The following is a 9,251-nucleotide window of genomic DNA, read 5'->3' as shown; positions in this document are numbered from 1 at the left end:
ACACCTGGAGCCCTGGGGTCAGTGCACAAGGGTGAGCCACCGCAGTTATCGTCACATGGGTCCTCTGCCCCTCACTTCAAACAGAGCGTCAACAGACGTCTCAAGGGCGCATCTTTGGGTTGTCCTGAGTCCATGTCTGTGCTGTGAGGTCCTCCCACCCCAATGGATCACCTCCTGAGAAACTGTGATGGCAGAGGCAAAGTGGTGTAGGCTGTGGGCTTCCCCATCAAGCGAGGGTTTAACATCGAGATACTCCTGCTACTGAGGGTATGACCTTGACCCTGGAGCCTCAAGTTCTGAATCAATAAACTGAAAATGGTACAATCAGCTCTAAGAGGATTAAATGAGATGATGCAAGAAAAGTGCCTGGAACACACTAGACACAAAGTCAAGCATGGTTCTCCTTGCTCTATGTCAGTATGAAATATACTGAAGGATTAAATATCTGTGCCCTCCCTTCAAATGACAAAGGTGACTACTTTGGAAGTTATGGAGTTGCCTGGAAAATCCCCAAGAGTAATACTGCCCAGCCTGACACTAAATGATACTCGCCCTAAAGCCCCTGTTGGCAGCCCCTCTGTATGGGACATCCTATTGCTAACAGTCCTGCCTTATTGTTCTCAGTGGCAGTGGTGCCTAAAGGTGACAGCTGCTGACCTTGGCAAAGGATTCAGTTATCTGCAGAAGCCGTGTCTCTTCCCACTGACCTCAATATCGGCGGCAGCCTCCATTCATACTCACGCATTTATTTGCAAGTTCGAAATGCTTTTGGGGAATTTCTATTAGCCAGGCCCTGTATTAGACTCTGAGGAAACAAAGATCATACAACAAGCAGACAGTTCTAACTTCACAGTCGAGTGAGCAGGACCGACGTAATCTGCCTATAGAGACATAACTAAATTGCGTGTCACCTAAGTTTTTACATAACGCTCAAGAAGAAAGCAGGACAGACCTCTGCACTGTCAGCTCTACCTTGTCATCAATGTCGCAGGTCACTCTGTCCTCCATCTATGTCTTCCTTACCATGTGGTTTATAATCCTAATTTTCTTACGATGGCTCTTCCACCTTCAGTTTTACTTCCACGTTTCATGTTGGAAGAAAAATGTAACAAAGCAAGGAAGCTAATGAGACTAGCAAAACTTTCTGAAAAATGCCCAGCATGTAGATTCAATTGTCATGGGTCAAAGGGTGTCACGTGGCCACCATGCTGCAGAGGAAGCTGGGAGCAGGGGGTTTCATCTGGGCACATCGTTGTCCCCGAGCAAGCTTGGTTTTCTTAATACGACAGAATGGGCAGTGACTCAGCAGCGAGCAGTTTTTCTGCCACAACATTCACCACCTGGGTGGAGATGAAGAGCTATGAAAAATAATTGGCTCAATCCAATTAAACAGCTCTCTGTATAAACCAACTCTTAATACAGAGTGGTTACAAGTGCAGATCCTGGGATCTGACTTGCGGGTTCAAGTCCTACCTCTGCCACTTGCTGGCTCTGTGACTTAGGACGCTTAACCAGACTACACCTTAACTTCCTCATTTTTCGGGACAATAATCGTCTCTGTATCACAGCATTCACATGGGGATTGGTTAGATGAATATAGATTAAGCATTAAAACACTGAACAGCACTCGTAAGCATTTACTGTATTAGCTGTATTTTATATTAACCATGAACTCTTTGAGTCTTGCTTTGGTTTCCCATGTATATTTCCCGACTGGACAAAAATGAATAGATCCTTGATGTGATTAATTCCAGTTGGCTTGGCAGGTATGTCTCCGTTGTACTTTAATCCATTTACGGCTTTGGCATATATCTGTTTTGTGTGAATGGAATAACAGGGCATTTGAGGAAACCAAATCAATCTGTGCTCCATAAAATTTCTGAAGCTGCAGAGCTGAAAAACAAGACCCCACCCTCAGTCGGGGAGAAGCGACCTGTACGATGTGGCCCCAAAATGGCCGTGATCATAATGAGCACGTCATTCCTCTCTTTTCCAACTCTGAACATCTCATATTCTTTTTATTACCTTATTATTAAAAACACTTATGAAGTCTTAATTAACACTTGCTTTGAAAGGCTCTTTAAGGCAAAAGGCACAAAATAAGATGGCGGGGGTGGGGACTGTTCTGAGATTTTGAGGCTGGTGCTGGCCCTGGTGCTCTGTTGGGGAACCCACAGGCCAGTCCTATGCCGTTAGCTTTGCTGATGGCACAGAGCAGCTCACAGGAGCACTTAGCAGCCAGGCACTTGGCTTGATCAACTCATAGCTGTTTCTTTATTGCATTACATTTGCACACCACTTAAGCTACCTGTCTTCTTAAGCCCACAGTGTTACTGGCAAGTGAGTTAGGAACCCGGAACAACAGAGAAATATATGTTTTTTTCTCTTGGAAGGCCGGCCTGAGCTTTCAGGTACTTGAGTTACTTAAGTGCCCTTTGTTCTGAAAAATCTCAGTAACGAATTCCTAAGCTGAGATCACTATGTGCAAACTGCTAGTTAGGTATCTGACAGCATTTGAGTGTGAACTACTAATTACCCAGGAGGCCTCCACTCCTTCCGACCCCTCTGTCATAGATGGGAGTCGCTCGATTTCTCTCCTGGGGGCACTGGTGCACAGGTGGGGCCCTTCTTCATAATCAGAATACCTGATTCCCACCCTTGCCCTTTTTGCATCAGGCGGCTACTGCTGCCAAACAAACCGTTACAAAGTGCAGTCGTGTCAAACTATAAGTGTTCATTTCTCAGGCACCTGCAGGCTGGTGCTGGTGTCTGCGCATCTCAGGAGGGCCTGCGAGTCTGTCTGACAGTCTCACAGGGTCTTGTCTGGGGTGGTGCTGCTCCCTGGGTATCTCACCCTCTTCCAGGAAGCAGAGGGCTAGACTCCTCTGCATGCCCTGCTTTTGAAAGTGGCAGAAGACACTACAGTAATAAAAACACACGAATTCTTCAGGCTGTTAGGAGCGGGCCCACCAAAATCTCTGTCTCATGCTACAGGGCCAAAGCAAGTTAACCTTGTTGAGCCCAAATCCTCAGCATGGGGAAATAAACCCTACCTTTTCTGGTAGAGGAATGCAAAGGTAAATGTCAAAAGCTGGCCCTAAAACAACTTACATTTACAGCAGTAAAACCCTCTTAATTTGCATACGAAGGAACTCAAACCCCTAAAGTTGAAGAAACACTTAACCCCTTGGGTAAGGGCCTGTTGTAAGATAATGCTCTATCATTCTAGCCCCCCACCCCTCACCTTCCACTAAAAACAATTCTGTGTGATTTAATGGAGTGATATACAGATCCCTTTTCTCTTAATGCAATCCAAACGAATCTTACAATCAAATTAACCTAATTACAATTAAGAAAAATATTTTCAAAAAATGCAATTTAAAAAGGTTGTTGCTTGGTACATAGAGCTGCTGTTTTCTGAAGTTTTATTCCGGGACATTGAACTGATGGAACTGAGTATTAAAGCCTTCCTGTGTGTTTACCTGGTGTAATGGGCTGAATTTCTGTTGCACAAGCTGCTCAGTTTGTCTGTGTTATTTTGTTCTGGCAGGCCTAGCAAGCTAATACACCAGGGGACACCAACCAATACAATTATAGCCAAGTATACCTGTTTTCAGGTTTCTCAGGGAAAACAATAGGTGAATGGGTTGTGTAGGATCATGTGTAGCTTAAATTGTAACATTTTTCTCTTACTATTCCTTACAGGGTAATGTGATCCTATTTCACCTTTTTAAAAATAAGCTCGACAGCAACTCGCTCCATTGCAACACCATCATTAAACTGAAAGTTTAAGAAAAAACGTAGAACAAAAAAACTTCTCAGAGATATGTCACAAAATACCTAGACAGCAGTTTAATTATTCTGCTATGAAAGAGTCTCAAAGGGACTCTATTATTTGCTCTTATGTTGAACATAATTTAAGATAGTTTGGTTAAATGGTTTCTGAATTAGCAGAACTGTACAATATTAAATTAAAATTGTGGAGATGGATGAATACAGAGAGGTGTGCTAACATTTATGCAATACAATAGCTGGCATCATATTAATTTTTAAAAGCAGAAATCCTAAAACAGCAAGTTTAAGAACTACAGTAATGTAAAGCCATATGTCATGATAGCGGTACAATGAATCTTTATGTGGGTTCATAATTGATGCCCATAAGGATCACCCGTGATTATTAACAGTATTAAGAAGACACATAATTATATTTTGCATACAACTTATGGGAGCAGAAAAACATATAACATATTTTGAGAATGATACCCTTCAAGTTATTGACATAAATAGGTTTTCTTCTTAAAGAAATAAACTCTCAGCCAAGCAGAAATATATGTCCTCACTGTTTAGAATTATTCATTTTTAAATATTTACTGTTTGCTCAAGGTTATATTTTATATGTGCCACAACATATATTTTGAGGGATAAAAAACAATATTACACATCATGTTATCACTAAAATAAAATCATGTACCAAGTTTCCAAAGCACTAAAACGTGACATTTTAAATATAGTGGCTGATAAAAAGAAAGCTAGAAGACACTACAGGTACAAGCCTGAAGTGTTTTATTCTAAAGAAGCAGTAAAAAATGGTCCACAAAAATTCAGTCAACTCACAAAATAGCCTATATTTATAATTCTAAAAGTTTTAAATAGGGCCGGCCGACTGGCTCAGTTGGATAAGAGTGTGAGCTCTGAGCAACAGGGCCACCGGTTCACTTCCCGGCCCAAGCTGAGCTGCCACAGAGCTGCCAACAGGTGGCAGGATGGCTCAGCTAACAAAATAAATAAATAAAATAAAATAAAAAAATAAAAGTTTTAAATAATGCTAAAGCAATAAATCATGCAGTGTCTAACTTGGAAGGTATTTTAGATAAGCCATGCAATCTGAACTCCCCATCCAGGACCCCACTTCACAAAACGCGCACACACTCCATGCCCATACATATGCAACTTTAGGGGGACACAGTACGCATGGAGAGACACACAGCAACAGAGTTCCTTCAGGGAGCATGGAAGAACAGAATTTCTCAGCAAAGAAAGAAAAAATACAGGAGTTGAAAGACATTGTAGTGGACATCTTTTCATTCCATTATGTAAAAAAATAATGCCGATATTAAATGTTCTACTGGGATCGCAGTCAGACATGCTAAATACTAAATTAAAAAAGAAAACAAAACACAGAGAAGATAATTCCATTCTCTAAACAAACATACCTCTCCCACACTGTCTAAAAGTTGCACCTATCTTTAATTAAATTATATTGTTTTTCTCAGTTATCAAGTTGCCAAACTCCTGGGGGAAAAGAGTTATGTTGTTCAGGGTGGAAACAATGAGAGAAAGAATGAGCAATTGTTGAAAAATGAAGCATGATTTTGGAGAACAGCACAGGATGGGGGTTGGGATCAGGCCAATTATGGAGGAAAAACCGCTTCCCTGTGGATTGGCCTGTGTAGGGCAAGAGGTGAGAGGAGGCACTAAAGGAAAGTAGGCAAGTGATAAAGATAAGCTTCAGTAATTTTAAAATTCAATCTGGTCTACAGATTTCTTCCCCAACATAAAATTATAATTTTGCCCTCTCCTTGTACTTTTGGTATATTGCTATCTATTTCCTAGAGCTTATTTACCACACACACACACACACACACACACACACACACACGTGCGCGCGCATGGTCTGACAATTAAGTTCATGAACTCATCCTAGAAAAAGTGCTACATACGTCATTGTTAAATATCACTATGGTAACCTTCAAAGTACTCCCTTTGGGAAGTTATGCACCATCACCAGTGGCTACTCCACCCTTCAAAGCAATTTTGGAACTCTTTATCTGGAATGGCCATCAGAGCTATCGTTATATTACCCTTGATGTCCTGAATGTCATCCAAATGTCTTCCTTTCAATATTTCCTTTATCTTCGTGTAAAGAAAGAAGTCACTGGGAGCCAGATCAGGTGAGTAGGGAGGGTGTTTCAATACAGTTATTTGTTTACTGGCTAAAAACTCCCTCAAAGACAGTGCCGTGTGAGCTGGTGCATTGTCGTGATGCAAGAGCCATGGATTGTTGGTGAAAAGTTCAGGTTGTCTAACTTTTTCACGCAGCCTTTTCAGCACTTCCAAATAGTAAACTTGGTTAACTGTTTGTCCAGTTGGTACAAATTCATATCGAATAATCCCTCTGATATCAAAAAAGTTTAGGTGAACATAATTGTCAGACCCCATACACACACCTATTCTCTGTTCTCTCATGAGCCTCCGTAATTTCATTTCTGATTCTGGTGTTCTGGATTAAGGAGAGCCAATATCCATAGCCCTGAAATATTTAATAATAAGTTGGAAAGACAAAACAATAAAAGTGGCAGAAGTTTTTCACTAGCTTCAATGAAAACATGGGTAATAATTTAGCTCTAAGCCGAAATCTGCTTAGGCTCACACATTCATCAAAGCAGTCAACGGGCTGATAAACCTTTTGCAGCACAGAAATAAAGCATGTGTGGCAATGGTGTGCAGCATGTCACAGGGGGCCCAGCCTTCTGGCCCAGTCCAGCCTGTCCGGTCCACTGTCTGCTTTCTTTTAACATCCACCAGCATTAGGGAAAAGGACTTGAAATAACCCAGAATGGCTTTAAATAAATGTTTTAATGCAGGTTTGGCAAAGCTCACCTACAACAGAAAAAAATGTTGCTGGATATCTTCCTTTGATCTTGAATTTTAAGCCATTTTTATTGGAGGACAAAAAAAGTTCTTGGTAAGCCTAAGATCTTTTTTTAACCTTATTTTGTTAAACACCATTAATGTTGATTTATTGGTGGTGAAAATTTGATAAAACACAATTGGGAGAGAGAGATAAAGACAAATTGAATTTCAATTAAGGGTCTGTGAACTAGGCAAATGTAGAAATCAAAGGTGTGTGTGTGTGTGTGTGTGTGTGTGTGTGTGTGTGAGTGTGTGTGTGTGTGTGAGTGTGTGTGTGTGTAAAATGAAAACCAGATCTTTTCACTCTCCTGCTTCAGTTCATTCAGGGGCCTCCCACTGCTCCTAGGTTTGCTCTTCTTTTGCCCTAATTATGGCCACAAAATTATGGCAGAGTTGACCCCTGCCATCTTCATCAGCTTTCTCAACATAAGCCGCAATAGGCTCCCTTCAAGGACTCAAAATAACCCCGCTGCTTATGGCCTTGGGGCCTCTGACTGGAATTGTTGCTGGAATGCATTTTCTCCCATTCTCATCTACTTAATTCTTAATCATCCCTCACAAGCATCGCAAACATCACTTCTTCAAGACCTTGAAAAACTTCTGAAATTCCCCCACCAGAGGCCGTCACCACCACCCTCCATTTCATTGTGGCAGTCATACTTGAATTGATTTTGAGTTGAATAATGCATCCCATAATGTTTTGTTAAATGACAAGCTCACCCACAAGAATGCATTGCTAGGAGAGCACGGGCGGTGTTTCCTGTGGTCCTGTGATCTGACCTCCCTCAGTGAGGGCAATCGATAAATGCATGTCAAGTTAATGAGCAAATCGATGGAACAAAGAGCAGAAAGCAACAAATTATAGGTAAGAAGGGCGCATCTGATAAAAAACCGACCGTCCTAACACAGGGCAGGGAACACTATTTTCACAGTCGTAGCCGATGAACTGACTTGGGGTTTGAGCAAACCAAAACTCATTGCATGTCTGTGCCAATCACATCTGCACGAAGAACCCTCCGATGGTGTTGTGACTTGATCTTATCACACCTGGAGGAGCATGGTTGTAGGGGAAGGAATATTTCCCCTTCTTCCCCTCTAGGCTCTTTGGCTGGCCTAATCATTCAATTGACATAAAACAGATTAACAGGAGAAAAACTAATGTCATACAGATGCGAGCCCCATACGACATGAGAGTCCAAGGCTGTCAGGCAATGGAGGCTTATGTTCCATGCTGAGCTAAGGAGAAAGGAGTAGGGGTGTAGGGCTGCAGAGGGAGGGAGACGAATCCACAGGAAGATGGGCAGAGCAAATGTTTGCTAAACACACTTCTGCCAGGCCATGCAGACCTGTCTTTCTGACAGGAAAGTTATCTGGTCATGCCTCTTCCTGGTCCTGGCCCCTGTCTAAATCCCTGGGCAGTAGTAACAGGAGAGGTAAAAAGCTTTTCCTGAGTCAGCTGGCTCCTCAGCTCTAACTAGGGAGCCACATGCCAGAGAGGCCTATGCTTCTGCCCCGTGATGTTTAATTCTGAACCTCACAAGTCAAGGGAACATTACACTACTGAAGAAAAGCTGGGGGTGATGATGTGTGTCACGGAGCAAAAGCTGGGGTCTCTGATTCATATCGGAATAGTTATCTGAATACCTGAAGAGCTACAATGATAAGGGGATTTTGATTTACGTTTTATACCCACAGAGGAAAAAAAAATAGGGTAAAATTTTTGTTCAAAGGAAGAAGAATATTAAAAAACAAATAATCAAAATTATCTATTACTTTCTGGGGTAGTAAGTTCCTGTCACACGGAAGGGTAAAAAGGATCTTGGAGCAAATGAGCTCTGAGATTATTTTTTTATTATTTAAATGAATGTCATTTCAAATTTGTCATTAAAAAACAAAATGTCTGTACCAGTTCTGCCTGAAGAACCTTTTGGACATTTTATTATTATATCAACACTAGTTTGAACTAAGACAGCCTTACACGTGGAGATTTCCCTTGTAAATATAAATGTCTTTTACAAAAGGGTAACTGTTTTCAGAGCTTTTCCTACGTCTGCTGTTTCCTAAAAATAACCAGTTGGAAATAATCTTGATGCCAAAGAGGCTTATTTGGGGGTGGTGTGTTCTGATCCCCTTCACTATTTTCTGCCCGTGGTTTAGAGTAAACTTAGAGGGGTGCCTGGCTTTTCCTGGCATATCTAGCTGTCGGTGACTGGTAAACACTTTGACCTAAAATGTCAGAATTTGAAAGAAGCAGGTATGGGAAAATACTAACAAAAATGAGGACAAACTTCTAAAGTATAATGTGTAGAAAGTGTGCCCAAGTCTGAGGCACACGTCTGAGTCAGATTAGCTGTTTTGGAATGTGTTCCTACAAAGGGCTTATCCCTTTAAATGATACCTGACCTTCATTTGAGAAGGGCTCCTTGTGGCAGGTGTAAGACTCTCCACTCTCAAAGCCAAGGGCAAAAGCCTACAGACTCTATACAACTCACTATGCATATTCCTGAAGACTCTTTGATAGTCTCACAATCTTAGGGTAGCTTCCAAAGAATATGGGT

The sequence above is a fragment of the Hipposideros armiger genome, unplaced genomic scaffold (genome assembly GCF_001890085.2).
Source record: "Hipposideros armiger isolate ML-2016 unplaced genomic scaffold, ASM189008v1 scaffold_832, whole genome shotgun sequence".
Lineage (NCBI taxonomy): Eukaryota > Metazoa > Chordata > Mammalia > Chiroptera > Hipposideridae > Hipposideros > Hipposideros armiger.
The sequence above is the reverse complement of the archived record's forward strand: the minus strand, read 5'-3'. Positions refer to the sequence as shown.